Genomic DNA, 20799 nt, shown 5'->3' with positions numbered 1-20799 from the left:
TCAAACCCCCTCAGGCCACGCCTGAAAATACAACAGAAATTTTTCTCATTCAAGTTTTTACAGTGATTGTGCTTACATGTAATGCAGATATGGACCCAAATACACGCAATATAATCAATGCACCTCAATGATGTATGAACAATAAGCTCGATGCTCTACATGTGCAATTAACACTCAGAATAATGACTTTATCTAATCAAGCACAAGAGTGTATATCAAACAAGCTATTCTTTCAAAACCAGATAAACTATATCTCAATCTTATATTAGGATTTCAAAGATGTTAGCAATAATATTCAAAAAAAATTCAAAAATATTTTCTACAATGTAGCAAACACAAGAGTTGTTTGAAATCTAGCTTTAAAAAATATTTTTGCACAAAAAAGAATAACCCAAATGAGTATTGCAATGATAATGCAAACTCACTTAGCTATATGATTTTTCCCAACCAAAGATTTATCAAATGAAATCGGGGGAAAAATCAAGCTAAACCCTCAATATGAAAATCACAAGCACAAGAGCAAGTGAGGGTTTTTAGCAAGATGGAATAATCAATAAAACACTCACATAACTATATTTCTCAAAAGAATGGATGTATTATGAGTGTATGGGATTGGAATGAACAAATAGGGTTTTGGAAATTTGAGAGATTTTTTGTGTAATCCAATTTGCCTATTTACTCTAATCTAAGCAAATGAACCCCTATATATAGAGAAAGGGTAAATTATGATTGTTGGGGGACACATAGAGTATTCTTAAATTTTTTTAAAACGATTTAGCAAAATTAACCCTGCTTACTTAATTTTAACCTTAGTAGAAAATAATTTTACCCGCGAGATTCGGGTGGCTGAACCGAGGTTCGGTCGCCCGAATAGACTCATCTTGAAAAGCCTATTTTAAACAGTTTGGTTGCCCGTGCATAGGTTTGGTAGCCCAAACAAAATTCAGTAGCATTTGTCGTGCGATTCGGGTGCCCAGTGCAAAGTTCGATTAATCGAACTTATCCATTCGGTCACTCAAGCTCAATTTGAACATGTCATTCAGCCTCCTGAGTAGTCGAAAAGTGCCCTGACACATGATCGGGTGCCCGATCATGATATGCTCAAAACGAGTTCGGGTGCCTGAACACAAAGTCAACATGTTGACTTGTTCGATCGCCCGAGTCGTTTTACACAGCCTAGGTTCGATCACCCGAACCCTCTCGTCATTTTCCATTCAGTTCATTTTACCCTTGATTTGATTCCCCTGATATGTTGGGGACTTTCTTATGTGCAAGTGTTGGGACCTAGGGTTTTTTCTAAGGCCTTTTAATGTATGCCAAAAAACCTGGCGTCGGTCGACCGAAGGGTATTCCCTAAGGTCTCTACGGTCATTGAGCTTTAGTTCCTAAATGCATGTCATGCATTATTTATTACAGACTGTTCCTATATTACTATTATAGACTCATATAATGTAAATTACAACAAAAAATAATCTTCTGGGTCTTCATGCTTTTCTTTCATGTGTCATTACTTGATTTGCTACAATGAACCTACACATACACTTGAAAGTCATCAAATACCTAAGTATTTGTCATTATCAAAACCAGGTGTGACTTATAAGGTCAACATTCTCTCCCTTTTTTAAGATGACAATTACCTCATGCAAAAAATGGGTGTAGCCTTAGAATACTCCCCCTAACAATATGCATAATGTATATCAATGCAAAGAGTTTTTCATTTAAGTTCAATTCAACCCAATTTTTGCCTCTTCATCTCCCCCTTTTGGCAACAGCAAAAAATGTCACAAAAATAGTAGATTTAAGCAATGGGTAAACATCATTTTTATACATTATAAGTTTTGGAAAGTTTTGAAAAATTTCGGCAGAGTATCATTTGAAAATAGGACTTTCCAAAACAAATCATGTATAAACAATGATCTGTTCGAGTTGATAAAACCTAGCAATTTATCCACAACTACTCAAACAGTTCCAGTATGATCAAGATATATTACTTTCAACATCCAAAGAGATAATAATATAACCATACAATGCACAATGAATGATAAAGTATGAGATATAGCAATTACGCACCCAAACAATATAACTGGTCATTTAAAGATTTAAATGACATAACAACTAAATTAAACCATAAATATGTACAAGCCATGGAAATTGAAACATATAATACTACCCGTGAAAGATTTGAGTTTAAAACACACGGCATATGATACCAAATAGTAGGTTTGAGCATAAAACAGTCTAACTAGTTCGCATGCATTTTCATGTGTAGTTACTAAACTAGTTATGCGACGTGAAAACCATATATGTATATAATAATAACAATAATGTTAAGGCAAGACCAAGACAAAAAATTGGTTTTGAAATAAGTTCTTGCCATAAAGTATTACGATAAGTATATATATGTGTGTATATAAAAATATATCCCCTTATGATGTTTGTTTAAAGTACTGGGGGTGATGCTTGCAAAAAAAACTTCAAAGATCATGCAAGCAAGCAATATTTTTTTGATTTTAGCATTTAAGTACATTCATAACATAACCAGAAAACCAAAATCATAATGATCTTAAAAATTTCAACAATCACATGCAAAATCATATGGCAAACACTAACAGTTATGGCAATATAAACATGCTTCAGATTATGATTTTCAATAAAAACATTTCATTCAATCACATGCCACAATGAATTCACAATAGATCTAAGCTATAGATATTTGTGAGCAAAACAAAATGAGTATTTAATTTTAGATGCTCCCCCTATCATTTGGAATTCATGCTTAGATACAATAAGCTACTTATACTTAATGAGGATTTATTTCATTAAGAATGCCATGTAGTATAAGCCATCAATCCAATTCTTTAAAAAACAACTATACTGAGTATTTGTCGATTACATTTGTCACTTGATTAGTATAGTTGTCCCTATAGATCATAGATGCATCAGGGAGTATATATTAAGGCATGCAATAGAGTTCATCAACCAAGAACATTTCATATCAAAACATAAGCCTTTAAGTACAAGATATAATAATCAAGGATACTAGAAGAGCCTCAATATTTCAATAGATGAAAGTGATGCATATAAGTCATTTATGCGCTTCCTATAGGGATGGAGCTGGGCTCCCCTAATTACTCGATGATTATGCAAGGATGAAATTTAATTTTCTATTCGGTTTCACTCATCCTTTCAAAAAAATTTTAACATTAATTTTATCATAATCATGTTTAGCACAAGGTTTTATTTTGGGAAAAAAAAACTACTGAAATTTTGGCAGCATGACGTGTGTAAATTAGACATTTTCCCATAAAATCTATACCTAATAGATTCAAGCAAGCAATATATAGTTCAATTTGAGCATGCAAGAACCTATAATCAACTACTAGCATGCAATTCACATCAACTGCATCTGCCATACAGGAGGCATTCTAAACTAAGCATGCAATCAGGTAGTATAATCAACTCAAGATATTCAATATAGCTAAATAGAAGTTTGTACTAGAAAAATATAAACTATCCATTAAAGAGATTATAACCATTCATTAAATCACGGATAGTGCTACAATGTGATACACAGATAAGCATAAAGGCATAAACAATACACGGATATGAGAGCATTTTAATTTTTATATATATGGAGAATAAAAGCTCCCCCTAAGTTCTACACTCAATGCATTTAATGCCTTTTTCATTTTCTAATTTCTTTAGTCAAGAGTAATAAGATTTTCAATGGTTTAATCTTTGTGTGAATGCCTTAGGCTTATTGGACCAACAGTGACAAAGAATATTCATTAAGGTGATAAGCCTATGTCTGCCCTTTTTCTTATGAATCTTATACATATGAGAGGCACAAGTTTGAATGTCTTTTAAATTTAACTCATCATGCATAGGTTTCTTTCAAAGTTTGTTCCATAATCTAGATTTGAAACCTAGTGCAAATAATTTTAGCCATTCAACATCATTCTGATAAGGTGAAGCTCTAAATGACTTGATTTAATGTTTGAGAGCTTATGAAGTGAATTAAAACTAAACACTCTTAAAATTAAATTATCATTTAGTTCAGAAGAGTATTTAGAACGAGTGGATATTATTCAAAATGTTTTCAAGGAAGTGAATATGTCCTAATAGACTAGCCAAGGAGAACTCAATATATATATTAGTCATTTATGATCAATAGTGCTATAAACCTAGAATGATGACTGCTACTTGTTCAATGCTTTTAAATTCAAGGATTGGTTTAGGATTAAATGATATATAGTGATATATGGGTTCCCTAAACCACAAGCTTGTGCAATGGACAACGTATGCTTAACTTAGGATATCTACATTTAAGCAAGAGTTAAGCAATTTAAATTATTTATCAAGCAAGAGTGCTTTGTCCATTTTGAAAGTTAATTTTAATCTTCATATAAAAAAGTAGTATATAGAGTATGCAAATACTATGTTTTGGAATTTTAAGCATAGACCACTTCCAAGCCTTTTAATCTTCACTACCCCCTAAATCTAGTCCTAGGGTCTAGGGAGAAAAATAGCTAATTTGATAATTTTAATTTAAATCCATTTTCCCTTAGGTCTTACAGGGTTTGCTTTCATTATCATCCATATCATTTCTTTGTCTAGGCCTCTAGCACTTCTAAGTAAGCAATTAAGTCATACATGCCACACAGTTTTGCAAAATAAGCAGGTATTGGATATACAAAAAAGATTGTGCTTATTTATTCTATTTTTCTTCAATGAGGCTAGACTATTGGTTTTATGCAAACAACCTGAATCCTTTTTGAAAAAAATTTTCTCTTTAAGTCTGAAGGGGTTGTTTAGGTTATCTTTCTCACTTGAGGATTTGAAAAACATTTTAGAATGATTTTTAATTTTTATTTCTAAGCAAATGCTTTTCAAAAACTTCTCAATTTTTCTCCTTTCAAGAGTGGCCTGATATTCTTTCAAATTATTTAAGTGCTTTGCCACCTTTTCATTTTCATTTTTCAAAAATTTTTTCTTCTTTGATATCTCAACTAGAATTCTATGCATTTTAAATGAGGTCTTTTCTAGTTTTCCATATGGAGGCATCTCATCAAATGATTCATCAGAGGATTTATCAAATTGAAAAACACATAAGTCATTGCATTCATTCATACCATCATCATCACAAGAAAAATTTGAAGATTCTTCACAAAATATATTATAGGAATCAACAAAGGAATCATCACATGCAATATTAACGAAATTATCATTATTTTTAATAGATGATTCAACATGTGACATAACATAGCATTCAGCACAAAAATCTTCAATCGATTTATCATTAGATTCAGTAAATATTATATAGCAGCATTCGAAATAGGGGTCATCAAAAGAGGTAGAGTGAGAATCATATACCTCACTGACTGTAAATTCTACGTGCTCATCATTCACCTCCTTTTCCTGAGTCTCTCCATATTTGTTTTCTAGCTCAACCCAGATCTCCTACGCACTACCACAAGCCATAATTTCATCAAGACACATGACAGGAGATAGATCAAAGTTCACCACTCACCATTGAAGATATTTTTCTAGTTGATGGTCTAAAGCACGATCTCTTAAGTATTAGTCAACTTAGTGACAAAGGGTTTAACATAATCTTTAAGAAGGAAAAATGCATAATAAAAAATCCTAAGAATCATGAAATTTTATATAGAATGAACAATGCGTATTGCATAAATCTTGATAGTCTAATTTCTCAAGATGTAACTTGCATGACTGCCATACGTGAAAATAGTTGGCTTTGGCATAGAAAATTAGGACATGCAAGCATGGACCTTCTATCTAAACTATCTAAGAAGAATTTAGTAAAAGGTTTACCTAATACAAAGTTTATTAAAGATAAAATTTGTGGTGCTTGAGAACTTGAAAAACAAATCAAGAAAAATTTTAAAAAGAAGAAACACATATCAACTAGTAGACCACTAGAACTCATTCATTTAGATTTATTTGTTCCTACAAGAACTCAATGTTTAGGAGGAAAACAATATGCCTTCGTGATAGTTGATGACTACTCTAGATACACATGGGTATTGTTTTTAACAAACAAAGATGAAGCTTGTGATATGTTAATAAATCTATGCAAGAAACTTCAAAATGAGAAAGGATACAATGTCTCAAACATAAGAAGTGATCAAGGAAGAGAGTTCAAAAATAAAGATGCTGAAAATTTTTGATAGCTTTGGTGTATTCCCAAGAGTGGGGGGGGGGATTGGGTATTAAAACTTTATTCCTAGGTTTAACTAATCCAATAGCAGCATTACACAAACCTAGGGTCTTTCTAATTAATTATGAGCCCAATCAACACATGTACTACATATAATGAATCAAGCATATAACATACATAAGCAGAAAATAAAAGTACAGAAAATAAATTTGCTGAAATATAAAGAACACGCACGATATGTTTTCGGGGTTCAGCCAACTGTGCCTACGTCCCTACCTCTAGCTCGCAAGCCCCAGGATTCCATTAATGGCTTACTTAACAGGTGGAGCGGAACCTAATACAACCAGGTCAATTAGCATAGGGTGGACCTCAACCTTTACAAACTCTCCTTGCACAGCAGAGAGGGCCTTAGGTCAAATTCACAGGGCTGACCCCAACCTAATCCTTTCGGGCTAAATTAAACCCCCTTAGGCCACGCTTGGAAATACAACAGTAATTTTTCTCAATCAAGTTGGTACAGTGATTGTGCCTTCATGTAAAGCAGATATGCACCCAAATACACGCAATATAATCAATGCACCTCAATGATGTATAAACTATAAGTTCGGTGCTTTACGTGTGCAATCAACACTCAGAATACTAACTTTATCTAATCAAGCACAAGAGTGTATATCAAACAAGCTATTTTATCAAAACTAGATAAACTATATCTCAATCTCATATTAAGGTTTCAAATATGTTAGTAATAATATTCAAAAAACTCAAAAATAATTTCTTCATTATAGCAAACACAAGAGTTGTTTGAAATCTAGCTTTGAAAAATATTTTTACACACAAAAGAATAAGCCCAAATGAGCATTGCAATGATAATGCAAACTCACTTAGCTATATGATTTTTCCCAACCAAAGATTTATCAAATGAAATCGAGGGAAAAATCAAGCTAAGCCCTCAATAAGAAAATCACAAGCACAAGAGCAAGTGAGGGTTTTTAGCAAGATGGAACAATCAATAAAACACTCACACAACTATATTTCTCAAAAGAATGGATGTATTATGAGTGTATGGGATTGGAATGAACAAATAGGGTTTTAGAAATTTGAGAGATTTTTTGTCAAATCCTATTTGCTAATCTACTCTAATCTAAGCAATTGAACCCCTATATATAGAGAAAGGGTAAATTATGACCGTTGGGGGACACACAGGGTATTCTTAAATTTTTTTAAAACGGTTTAGCAAAATTAACCATGTTTACTTAATTTTAACCCCAATAGAAAATAATTTTACTAGAGAGATTCGGGTGGTTGAACCGAGGTTTGGTCGCCCAAACAGACTCATCTTGAAAACCTCATTTTAAACAGTTCGGGCGCCCATGTGTAGGTTTGGTAGCCCAAACAAAAGTCAGCAGCATTTGTCACCCGATTCGGGTGCTCGGTGCAAAGTTTGGTTAACCGAACTAACCAATTCGGTCGCCCGAGCTCAATTTGAACGTGTTGTTCAGCCTCCTAAGTAGTTGAAAAGTGCCCAACGCAGGATCAGGTGCCCGAGGACGACACACTCAAAATAAGTTTGGGTGCCTGAACACAAAGTCAACATGTTGACTTGTTCGGTCACCCGAGCCATTTTACACGGCCTGGGTTTGGTCGCCCGAACCCTCTCAACATTTTCCATTCAGTTCATTTTAGTCTTAATTTGATTCCCCTGATATGTTGGCAACTTTCTTATGTGCAAGTGCTGGGACCTAGGGTCTTTTCTAAGGCCTTTTAAAGTATGTCAAAAAACCTGGCATCGGTCGACCGAAGGGTGTTCCCTAAGGTCTCTATGGTCTTTGAGCTTTAGTTCCTACATGCATGCCATGATTTAATTATTACAAACCGTTCCTATATTGCTATTACAGACCCATATAATATAAATTACAACAAGAAATAATCTTCTGGGTCTTCATGTTTTGCTTTCATGTGTTTACTTGATCTGCTACAATGAACCTGCACATACATTTGAAAACCATCAAATACCTGAGTATTTGTCATTATCAAAACCGGGTGTGACCTATAAGGTCAACAAATTTTGTAATGACCACAGAATAAACCATAATCTCTCAGCACCTAAAACTCCACAAAAAAATGGAGTTGTTGAAAGGAAAAATAGAATCCTCAAGAAATGGCTAGAACTATGCGAAATGAAAATAATGTACCTAAGTATTTTTGGGTTGAAGCTTGTTATGTAATAAATAGGGTTTCCATTAGATCAAGCCTAAACAAAACACCTTATGAATTATGGAAAGGAAGAATGCCTAACATAGCTTACTTCCATGTTTTTGGATGTAAGTGTTTTGTTCTTAATAACAAAGATAATTAGGAAAATTTGATGCTAAGTCAGATAAAGGAATTTTCCTAGGATATGCTACAAATTGCAAGGCTTATAGGATCTATAACAAAAGAACACTAATCATCGTTGAATCAATTCATGTAAACTTTGATGAATCAAATCCTTTTACAAAAGAAATCAAGAATTAAGAAAAGGATGATCTAGAAATCAAAGAAGAAAAAGAAGAAAAAGAAGAAAACAATGAAGAAACTTCAAAAGATAATCCTATAGAAAATCTTTAATTACCAAGAGAATGGAAGTATGTAAGAAATCACCCTCAAGATCAAATTATAGGAGAACTTTCTAGAGGTGTAACCACTAGATCATCATTAAAAAATCTATACAATCATCTTGCCTTCTTATCTCAAGATGAACCTAAAAGTATTGAAGAAACTCTAAATGATGACTTTTGGATAATTGATATGCAAGAGGAGTTAAATCAATTTGAAAGAAGCAAAGTATGACAATTACTCCAAAAACAATAAAATCATTCAATTATTGGAACTAAGTGGGTATTTAGAAACAAAAAGGATGAAAATGGTATAGTAGTTAGAAACAAAGCTAGACTTGTAGTTAAAGGATATAACCAAGAAGAATGGATAGATTACGATGAGACTTTTGCCCCATAGCTAGAATGGAAACTATAAGAATGCTTTTAACTTATGCATCGCATAAATATTTTAAATTACACCAAATGGATGTAAAAAGTGCCTTCTTAAATAGTTATATTAATGAAGAAGTATATGTAGAACAACCCCCCCCCCCCCCCCCTGGATTTGAAGACATAAAAATTCTGATTATGTGTCTAGATTAACTAAGGCTCTATATGGGTTAAAACAAGCCCCTAGGGCTTGGAATGAAAGACTTAGTGGGTTTTAAATAAAAAATGGGGTTTTCAAGAGGAAAAGTTGATAATACTTTGTTCATCAAAACTAAGAAAGATGATATGCTGTCAATTCAAATTTATGTAAATGATATAATATTTGGTGCGACTAATGATAATCTATGTAAGGAATTTTCAAAAAGCATGCACGAAGAATTTGAAATGAGCATGATGGGGGAATTAAACTATTTCCTTGGACTACAAATTAAACAAGCAAAGAATGGGACTTTTATAAGTCAATCAAAATACATAAAAGATATGATAAAAAAATTCAATATGGAAAGTAATAAACCTCTAGGAACCCCTATGAGCACTTCCATTAGCCTTGATAAAGATGAGAAAGGAAAACTGATAGACATGAAGTATTATAGAGGAATGATTGGAAGTTTGCTATATCTAACGGCAAGTAGGTTTAACATAATGTTTAGTGTGTGTATATGTGCACGTTTCCAATCAACACTCAAAGAATCACACCAAATAGCTATTAAGAGAATTTTAAGATACTTGATAGGTACTTAGGTCTTTGGTATTCTAAGGACATTGGATTCGAAATGAATAGCTATTCGGATGTCGACTATGCAGGGTGTAAGATAGATAGAAAAAGTACTAGTGGCACTAGTCACTTTCTAGGATGACCACTAGTCTCTTGGTTTTCTAAAAAGCAAAACTCCATGGCTTTATCCAAAGCTCAAGCTGAATATGTAGCAGCTGGGAGTTGTTGTGCACAAACTCTATACATGAAACAAAAACTAAAAGGCTATAATTTAGAATATGCAACCATTGCAATCAAATGTTATAATACAAGTGCAATAAATATATCCAAAAATCCAATATCATATTCAAGAACAAAATATATTGATATAAGACACCACTTTTAAAGAGATCATGTTCAAAAAGAGGATATATTGTTGGCCAAACGAGGCTTTTCAATATTATTTTGATGATAACAAATGACGCTGGTATAACTTGCTTGTTGAGTGATTTTGTTTCAGCAATATATATCTCAACACAAGAGAAAGAAGCTATAAATTAAAGTATCGTGAAGAAAACAAGCTGTGCATTTTTATCATGTCAAAAGAGCAAGTAATGAATATCAAGAGAAAGCTTCAACAAATATTTTCAAGCAGTAAAGAAGAAGACCGGAAGCCTCAGTACTTAGAAGCTTAAAGATAAAAATGGACTTGAAGTCAAGAGGCTTATCAAAGACTTGAAGCATCATGTTTAAAAAATGCTTGATGTAAGTACTTCCTATCAAGTAACAATTTAGAAAATATGAAGCTCTTTAAGGGACCAATATAAACTTAAAGAACTTATTTTTAAGTCCTTGAAATATCTTATGAAAAATCAAATCATAAGTGTAAAGCTGAAATGAAAAAATAAAAATAAATAAAAAAAATAAAAACCAGTTTTTGTCTATCCAATCGACTGACTTAACCAAGGAAAACTTACCTAGTCGACTGACACAAAATGAACTGTGTTCTGCCAGTCAACTAACAATTTCTTGAAATAATTTTTGGGAGACAGAATGGTGCCAGTCGCCTGCTCAGCTGACTGACCCTGTGTTTTTTGAACTACCCAGTCGCCTGTCCAACCGACTGACTCCACAGGTTTTATTTTTTAAAACTCCAACGGGAAAATTTCAAAAATTGGTTTTTCAATTTTTGAGCCAACAATGCCTATAAATACTCTCAAGAATTCAATCATCCAAGCAATTAATCAGCTCTCTTGAAATTAAAGCATTCAATCTCTCAAAGCTTTTTATTGCTCACACTCCATGTGGGAGAGAAGTTCTGAAACTCTGCTGAAATACCAAAGCCAAGATTCATACTCTAAGTTTGTTTATTCAAAACAATCTCTTGGTGATCTCTAAACACTTGAGCTTCATAGTTTCTTTATTGATTATTTGATTGAAGTATTGAATGTGCTCTAACTTGTACAACCTTGCTCTGTTTTGAGAGTTTCTTTTGTACACAGATCATTATAGCAACTTCTTTGTATTGTTGACGATTCAAGGATTGTTTGGATCGTTGTACCAAGTGAGGATTGTTCGCTTGGAGAGGTGTATCTACCTTAAAGGAGGGAATTTTGTAAAGGCTTGCTCTGCCCGGTAAAAAAGCATACTTAGTGGAATCCTTTGGTGGAATTGACCAAAGGCGAGGACGTAGGCTAGAGATAAGCCGAACCTCATAAATCTCGGTGTTCATCTTCTTCCTTACTCTCTTTACTTTTCATATTATATATTGTGTGAATTTAGTACAGGTTGCAGGGCTTATACATCATATTCAAGAAAATCTCTTGATTTAAGAAAGTACATTTTAGTTAGCCGTTTGTGTAAACCCTCAAGGGAGTACGTTGGTTAATTTGCGAAAATCTTGGTTAAGAGATAAAGCAATAAAAATTCATTCAAAACAGGTTTTACAAAAAGCTGCAGGACTTCTATTAAAGGGAAATAACATTCTTGAATGATTGGTTAAGTTTTATATGATTGAATTGTATTCTAAAATTTTGTGGTGTAATCTGATTAGTTGTTTTTGTCTTTTTAGTGTTTGATTAAAACAAGTAAAAATTGAAATCTAAAAACTTCCAATTCACCCCCCTCTTGGTAGCTATTCTAAATTTTATATATCACTTGAATTCATTACCACAAATGATCAATGGGCGGACATCTTTACAAGACCTCTTAATGAAGAAAGATTTATAACTATCAGAAGAGAACTAGGATTACAACATAGTAGGGAAGCGGTTCCAGAAGAATTCATAATAAGAAAAGAAGGAATTATGAAAAATGTTCAGACTTCAGATGACTGAGCCTTAAAACTCAGATGACTGAACACTCTAGCACTGAAGGTTCAGATGACTGAACCTGGACTTCAGTCTTCTGAGGTGCTACTGTCTATTCCGTTTTCTGTACTAAAAATTTTCAGATGACTGAACTTGGACTTCTGTCTTTTGAAGTCGTGGGGTATAAATATTTAAACACTTTAAAACCCTAACTTCGGCCTTCTAAACCCTATTCCATCACTCCTCCGAAGCACTCTCTCTTTCTCTCTCTCTCTCTCTCTCTTCTTCAATTCTCACCCAAAAACTCTTGAATCCAAGGCTCCAAACTCAAGATTAAATCATCCCTACGAATTCTAGGGTTTCCAAGAACTTAGTTTTGTTCATTCTTGATCTTTAAACATGCCACATACCAAAACAACAGCAAACCGTGGAACTTTTTCAAGAAGAGATGAGCAAAACATAAAGAGGTGGCTTGTTGCACCTCAAGCAAGGCCTTGCCACCATGCTTCTCTTCATTCCACCAACCCCATTCTCGGTAAGGTCTTAGACACATCCTTCTTCAATGAAGAATTTCCTGAAACCCTTCCTCTGTTTAGGGAAATCGGTTGGTTCAATTTCATAATCCATCAAGCCAAAGGCATGTTTCCAAACCTCATCAAAATTTTTTACACTAAAATGGTTTATGGTGACGGGGTTTTTTCTATCAAGGTTTGGGGTAACAAAATTGGAACCCTAAAATTTTGGCTCCTATTTTAAAAATAACACTCAAAGAATTTGAGTGTCCTACTTTCTCCGAGTTATGGATTTTGGAACAAGACTTCACCCCTGAAGCCTTTTTTCCTTTTGTTATGGAAAATGAATCGGTATATTTTGGGCATCTACCATTGTATAAACAACTCAATCTCAAAGCCCAAATCCTCCATAAAATCATTTCCTACAACATCATACAAAAATTTGGTTCTTTTGATCATTTATCCTACATTGAGTGTTTGGTCCTTTGATGTATTCTTAAAGGCAAGAAACTAGATTTGGCATGTCTAATCATAAAATGGATGTGGGCCAGACTAGAAGCGTATGGGGTCACTTTTCCCTATGGCGGTGCCCTAAACCTAATTTTTGCTTAGCTAAATCTCTCTACTCCTTTTGAATTATTCATAAGCGTACATGTTATGGTCTTTTCAATTCCACCACCATGAAAAAAAAATGGGGTATGATAAAGGTGATCAAGGTTGGTGCCTTAAGGGAGGTAGACCACAACGCGTACCAGCAGCAGCTCCTTCTCCTCCTCCAGCTCATGATCAAGGTCTTTCGGCAAATACTCCTTCCTAGTTTATGGCTTTTCAGAATGAATTCTCCTCTTTCCACTATGAAGTGAGGCCCAGACTCCAGAGCCTTTAGGAGAAGGTGTCATCACTTGATCATCGCCTCATTCGTATTGAGGAGCATCTGGCTAGTTCCTCCGAAGATGGGGATCTCATGGTTACAAGTTCAGCTCCTCACAGTGATGATGAGGACACTAAGGAAGGAAGTGATGATGAAGAAGAGGAAGATAAGGAAGAAAAGAAAGGTTCTGTGGAAGAAGAGCAAGATGAAGAAGAGAAAGATGAAGAAGATGACAAAGAGGATGATAATGCCGATAGTTAGATCTTTTGATGTATTAAGAAACTGAATTTTAGATCTTGTTAGTTTTACTGTGATCCCAAGAGGGGGGGTGAATTGGTATTTTTAAAATTTAATAATATTCTAACACTAGTATATTCACAACCCTATGGTCAATCTAGTGCAAGTAATGTAAATATACCAGAAATTACATAAAGCAATTTAATTAACAATATATGCACTAGAAAGCAGTAAATTAAGAGTGACACATAGAAATGTTATCGATATTTGGCCAATAGTCTACATCCCCGCCTTGGCTAACAAGCACAATGATTACAACTATAATTTCTTAATTAAACGGGTGGAGCCGCTCCTAAACAAAAAAAGTCAATTAGCACAGGGCTGACCTCAACCTTTACAACAAATCCTTACCGAACTGGATTACCGCCCCCTCAGGCCATGCCTGGTAATACTCAAATTTTATAATCAAAGAATATTGGTACAGTGATTGTGCTTTCATGTAAAGCAGATATGTACCCAGATACGCTCAATCACATACACCACAAAATGATTTAGTATGTAAGCTCAGTGTGGTTTAATATATCAACTCTCAAATATGTTTGTTGTCTTTGTAATCAGTGCCTGAGAGTGCAAACCAATATGATCCTTGTATCATAAGATATAATTAATCTAAATGCTCAAACAAATATGTCAATCAAGTCTCAAATATTCTAATCAATAGGATATCTTAATCATGCAAATATCAAATAATATATATGCTTGGTTTGCAAAAGATATTTAATCTTTGTGTTCAGCAAATAATGTGCAAGTCAATGAATATTGCAACGAAGATCAATATCACATAAACAAATATCTTTACAAAGATATGTCAAGATAAATCACTCAAGATATTTGAAGATGTTCTGAAAATAGTATTTGCAATCCAAAAACAAATACAAAATTCTCAAGATATTGCAATGAGTATTCAAAACTTAAAAGTTTAATGCAAGTCTTCTTAGGAGAGACTTATTAACAAAGTCCCCTAAGAACACTTAGGTTTTGCTCTCAAGAAAATGGTATCACACAAGCAAATCAAGGAGAGCAAAACCGTTTAAACAATCACTCAAACTAAAGTTACGTAGAGTTTTTGCAATGAGAGAGAGTAAGAGTGAGTGAATGGAGTGTAAAAATGAATAGTAGGAATTTTGAGCTTGAGAGAGAATTTTTAATCAAGTTGGCTAATCTTCTTGCTAATCATTCCAAATGAAGGGGCATTTATAGACTTCCATTGAATTATAACCATTAAGGACATGGTTGGAATAATTAGAAAAGATTTAATGATATTTAATTATTTTAAACCTATTTTAGTGAGTTAACCACGGTAAAAAAATACGTCCAACCCGAGAGCACCAGTCGACTAGGTCAAGTTTGATCGACACAAGTTCTTAGGGTTTGGTCGACCGGGCTAAAAATGAACTACCCATTCGGTCGATCAGACATGTATGTCCAAGGAGATTTTTCAATATTTCCAAGGTTTGATCAACCAGGGTCAATTTGAACGAGATTGGTCGGTTGACCAGACCGTTGGGTTCCCACACGTGGGAACTCGGTCAACCAAGTTGGTGCAATACAAAAATCACTCGATCGACTAGGAGATCAATAAAGTTGACCCCATGGAGGTTTGGTCGACTAGGGTCAATTGAACTGTAGAAGTTCGGTCGACCGAGTTGTGGTCAACCGGTTGACCCGAACCAGGTTCGATCGACCGAGTTGAAAATATACTTGAAAGGTCGGTCGACCAAAGGTGCACATTTTGTGCATTTCAGTCCTATTTCATTCATTAAGCACCCTATTCAAAAGCCTAGTACATACATGTGCAATAGTGAGTGTCCTAGAGTCTTTTCTAGGTCCAATTTCATTTATGTTTCAGTTTGAGCTTACCTATTTGACCATGCATGCGATGTGTGTGATTATTACAAAACAAAAGCCCTAATTACTATTATAGACCCTTTACATAAATAAAATATATTACAATATAAAAAACTGGATCTTCAATCTTCACTTTCTCTATGTGCATTATCATCTGTCAATTTAAATTCTTGCACATAACCTAAAACACTCATTAGATATAATGAGTATTTGTCATTATCAAAACCGGGCATGACCTATAAGGTCAACATTTTCCCCCTTTTTGATTATGACAAATACAACAAGTAAAAATATGGGTGTAAGCCTAAGAAGGCTCCTTCTATCAATATACATTTACTTGTTTTAGCCCAATTATTTTATCCAATTATTTTTGCCTCTCCATCTCTCCCTTTTGGCAACAGCAAAAAGGGTTATAAGAGTTAATCACTCTAGGCAATGGGTAAGTATAATGTTTATACATTATAAGTTTTGGAAAGTTTTTTAAAAAATTTCGGTAGAGTGCTGTTTGAAAATCGGACTTTCCAAGATATATCCTGTAAAAATAATATCATGTCTGAGTTTATATTTCCTAGCGGTTTATCCACAACTACTCAAACAGTTCCAGTATGATCCATACAATAAAACCTAATGTTTAATGTTATCATGCAATAAAATATAAAGTCCAAAGGTATCATGTAGTAGACATAAGAATTATGCACATAAGCAACACTCCATATTCACAAACTCTAAGGCAAGAAGACATATCAACACAAATATTCATTGTTAAGACTTGTAAATTTCACTTGAGAGCTGCTCCCCCTAAATTTATGCAAACTATGAAATATCTAAGAAGCCTCTCTACTGTGCATTAGACCTAACTCACATCTAATCTGTATGAACCTATCTTCGGGAAGTGGTTTAGTAAAAATGTCTGCCCACTATTCATTGGTGCATACAAACTCAAGTGCGACATCCCTTTTCTGCACATGATCACGAAGGAAGTGATGTCTAATCTCAATGTGTTTTGTTCATGAATGTGAGATAGCATTTTTAGAAATGTTGATTGCACTAGTATAATCACATTTAATCGGTATTGTATCATAGTGCAATCCAAAATCCATCAGTTGTTGTTTCATATAAAGAGTTTGGGCACAACAACTTCCAGCCGCAATATATTCAGCTTCGACTATGGATAAGGCAACTGAGTTTTGTTTCTTGGAGAACCAAACAAGAGATTGTCCTAAATAGTGACAAGTGTTGCTGGTACTTTTTCTATCAACCTTACTACCGGCAAAGTCAGCATCAGTATAACTAACAATCTCAAAAGTAGTATGCTTAGGGTACCACAAGCCTAACTTTATTATTCCAACTAAATACCTAAGGATTCGTTTAACAATTTTTAGATGGGATTCCTTAGGGGCAGCCTGAAACCTAGCACACATACACACCCTAAACATAATGTCAGGCCTACTAGTAGTGAGATATAGGAGACTCCCAATCATGCTACGATATAATTTTACGTCAACAGGGATCCCTTGCTCATATATATCAAGCTTAATGGAAGAGTTCATAGATGTACCAAGAATTTTACAATCTTCCATATTAAATTTCTTTAGCAAGTCCCTGATATATTTAGAATGGCATATGAAAGTTCCATGTTTAGCTTGTTTAATTTGCAACCCTAAGAAGAAACTAATTTCACCCATCATGTTCATCTCAAATTCACTTTCCAAGCATTTGGAAAACTCATTACACAACTCATCATTAGTTGCTCCAAAAATGATATCATCCACATAAATTTGAACAATGAGCATATCATCATTTTTGGATTTGATGAAGAGTGTAGTGTTAATCTTGCCGCGAGTAAACCCATTTTCTAGTAGAAAACCACTAAACCTCTCACAGCAAGCTTTAGGAGCTTGTTTCAATCCATACAAGGCCTTAGACAACCGGTAAACATGATCTGGATATTTATGATTTTCAAAACCGGGTGATTGATCTACATGTACTTCTTCATTAATAAAGTCATTTAGAAAAGCACTTTTAACATCCATTTGAAACACTTTAAAATTTTTAAAAAAGGCATAAGCAAGTAACATACGAATGACTTCTAATCTAGCAACAGGAGCATATGTTTCATCAAATTCAATCCCCTCCTCCTGATTATACCCTTGGGCAACTAGTTTAGCTTTATTCCTAGTTACTACCCCATTCTCATCTTTCTTATTTCTATATACCCATTAGTTCCAATGATGGTATGATCACTAGGCCTAAGAACTAGAGTCCACACTTTGCTTCTTTCAAATTGATTAAGTTCTTCTTGCATGGACATCACCCCAAGACTCATCCTCTATGGCTTCTTTAATATTTTTAGGTTCTTCTTGGGATAAGAAAGCAAAATGATTCCCTAGATTTCTCAAGGAGGATCTTGTGGCTACCCCATGGGATGGTTCACCTATGATTTGATCTATAGGATGATTTCTAATGAATTTCCAATCTCTAGGAAACTCCTGATTTTCCATTATCTTCTTATGATTTTTCATTTTCTTCTGGGTTTTCACTTGCATTGTTTTCAATAGATAATTTTTCTAAGTATTTCCTAATATCAATATCATCTTCATCATCTTTCTTATAAAATGGATTAGATTCATCAAACACAACATTATTAGATTCAATAACAGTTAATGTTCTTTTGTTGAAAACCCTATATGCTTTACTATTAAGTGCATAACCTAGGAAAATACTTTCATCAAATTTAGAGTCAAATTTTTTTAAGTGTTCATTATCCCTAAGCACAAAGCATTTACAACCAAACACATGAAAATAGGAAATATTAGGTTTATGGTTGTTCCACAATTCATAAGGGGTTTTATTAATTGACAGTCTAATTAACACCCTATTCATAACATAACATGCAATATTTATGGCCTAGGCCCAAAAATATTTAGGTAAGTTATGTTCATTCAGCATAGTTCTACCCATTTCTTGTAGTGACCTATTCTTTCTTTCTACCACACTATTTTTTTGAGGTGTCTTAGGTGCAAAAAAGTTATGTGATATGCCCTCTAAGTCACAAGAATTTTCTATGGCTTCATTTTTAAATTTCGTGCCTCTATCACTTCTTATATGAGCTATCTTATATCCACTTTTATTCTGAATTCTCCTACATAGTTTAGTTAATTGTTTACATGATTCATTTTTATGTGCAAGGAACAATAACCATGTGAACCTAGAAAAGTCATTCACAATTACAAAAGCATATGATTTACCACCACGACTTTGCACAGATTTTGGACCAAACAAGTCTAAATGAAGCATCTCAACTGGTCTAGTGGTAGATATGAATTTTTTTTTTCTTAAAACTAGATTTGGTTTGCTTACCCATTTGACATGAATCACAAATTTTATCTTTTACAAAAGACATTTTAGGCAAGCCCTTAGCTAGTTCTTTTCTAACAAGTTTAGATAAGAAGTCCATGCTAGCATGTCCTAAGCGCCTATGTCATAACCAACTAGCTTCATTTACAGCAGAAAAACAAGTGACTTGTTGTGATGCTAAGTTATCAAGAGAAGTAGTATACACATTTTCATGGTGATCGGCAATAAAAAGCACTTTGTGATCTAATTTATCTTCTACTATGCATTTATCATTCTCAAAAGATACTTTATATCATTTATCACACAATTGTCTTATACTAAGTAAATTATGTTGCAGCCCATCAACCAATAACACATCATCAATAGTAAGAGAAGAATCCTTACCAACCTTACCTACCTCAATGATACATCCTTTTGCATTGTTGTCAAATGTCACATATCCTCCATCCTTGGGAATGATTGAAGTGAAGTTTCCCTTGTCACTGGTTATGTACCATGAGCACACGCTATCCAAGTACCACTAGTCCTTGGAGGAGGACGATCTTAGGCATACCTACAAAATAAACTAAGTAACTGATGTTGGTCCTCAAATTTTGTTGGGTCCACGAGGGTTAGTAGTCGAATCTCCCTTACCTAACCATACTTTCCTAATTTTAGGACGCTTATTCCTAAGTAGACAATCAAATTGAATATGACTAATTTATTTACATTTAAAACATCTTACTCTACACTTAGGATCTTTAGGAGGAATATGAGACTTTGACTCACGTGTAAAATGTCCTAAGTAAAGATTAGGTCGTCTAGCATTTTCAATACCATTAAAACCAAGATCTTTACTTAAGGAGTTTCTTTGGGCACCAAGTAATTTTTCAAAATTTTGTTTGCTCTCAGTGAATTTAAAAATAATTTTGGAACTATCCTCCAATTTCCTCTCAAGCTAAACAATGGTAGCATCTTTTTCTTTTAAAATGGAAGCATGAGTGGTTTTTGCAATATCAAACAATTTTGACCAATTTTCACATTTATTTTTCAAGCCATTGTTTTCTTTGGTCATCTTACTCAACAATTTAGATACATGAATATATTCAAATTGTAACTCTCTAAATGTAGGCATACAATCAGAATCACAATCATTAGATGAATAATATGAAGATAATGAACTGGAAGACGATACCTCATCATCGTGTGCCATCAGGAACAGATTAGCGACCTCTGAGTCGTCGTGGTCAGATTCTGAGTTGCTACTGCTAAGTTTATCCCATGATGTCCCAACCTTCATGACTTTCGTCTTTATCTTAGCCTCCTTTTTCAACAGTAGTTAGTCTGGTTTAATGTACCCGACCTTGTTGCGGTTATAACATGTAGAAGCATTTGATTTTTCTTTTCTTTTGCTGGATTCTCCCTTCTCAATAGTAGACTCCCTATACTTTTTGTATGAATTTCTGTTCTTCCTGAAGAATCTGCTAAATTTTCTAGTTAGCATAGTCATTTCATCATCAGTGTCAGATTCACTGCACTCACTAGATGTGTTAGTGGAAGCTTTCAATCCAGTCACTTTCTTAACCCTATTATGCTCATTAATTCTCTCATTTATGGTTAATTTATAAGTGATCAGGAAACCTATCAATTCATCTAGAGTCATGGCCTTAAGATCTCTACCCTCGGCAATGGCCGTAGCCTTGGCTTCCCAAACAAGAGGTAAGC

Source organism: Malania oleifera, chromosome 1, assembly GCF_029873635.1.
Source record: "Malania oleifera isolate guangnan ecotype guangnan chromosome 1, ASM2987363v1, whole genome shotgun sequence".
Classification (NCBI taxonomy): domain Eukaryota; kingdom Viridiplantae; phylum Streptophyta; class Magnoliopsida; order Santalales; family Ximeniaceae; genus Malania; species Malania oleifera.
This window is presented reverse-complemented; position numbering follows the sequence as displayed.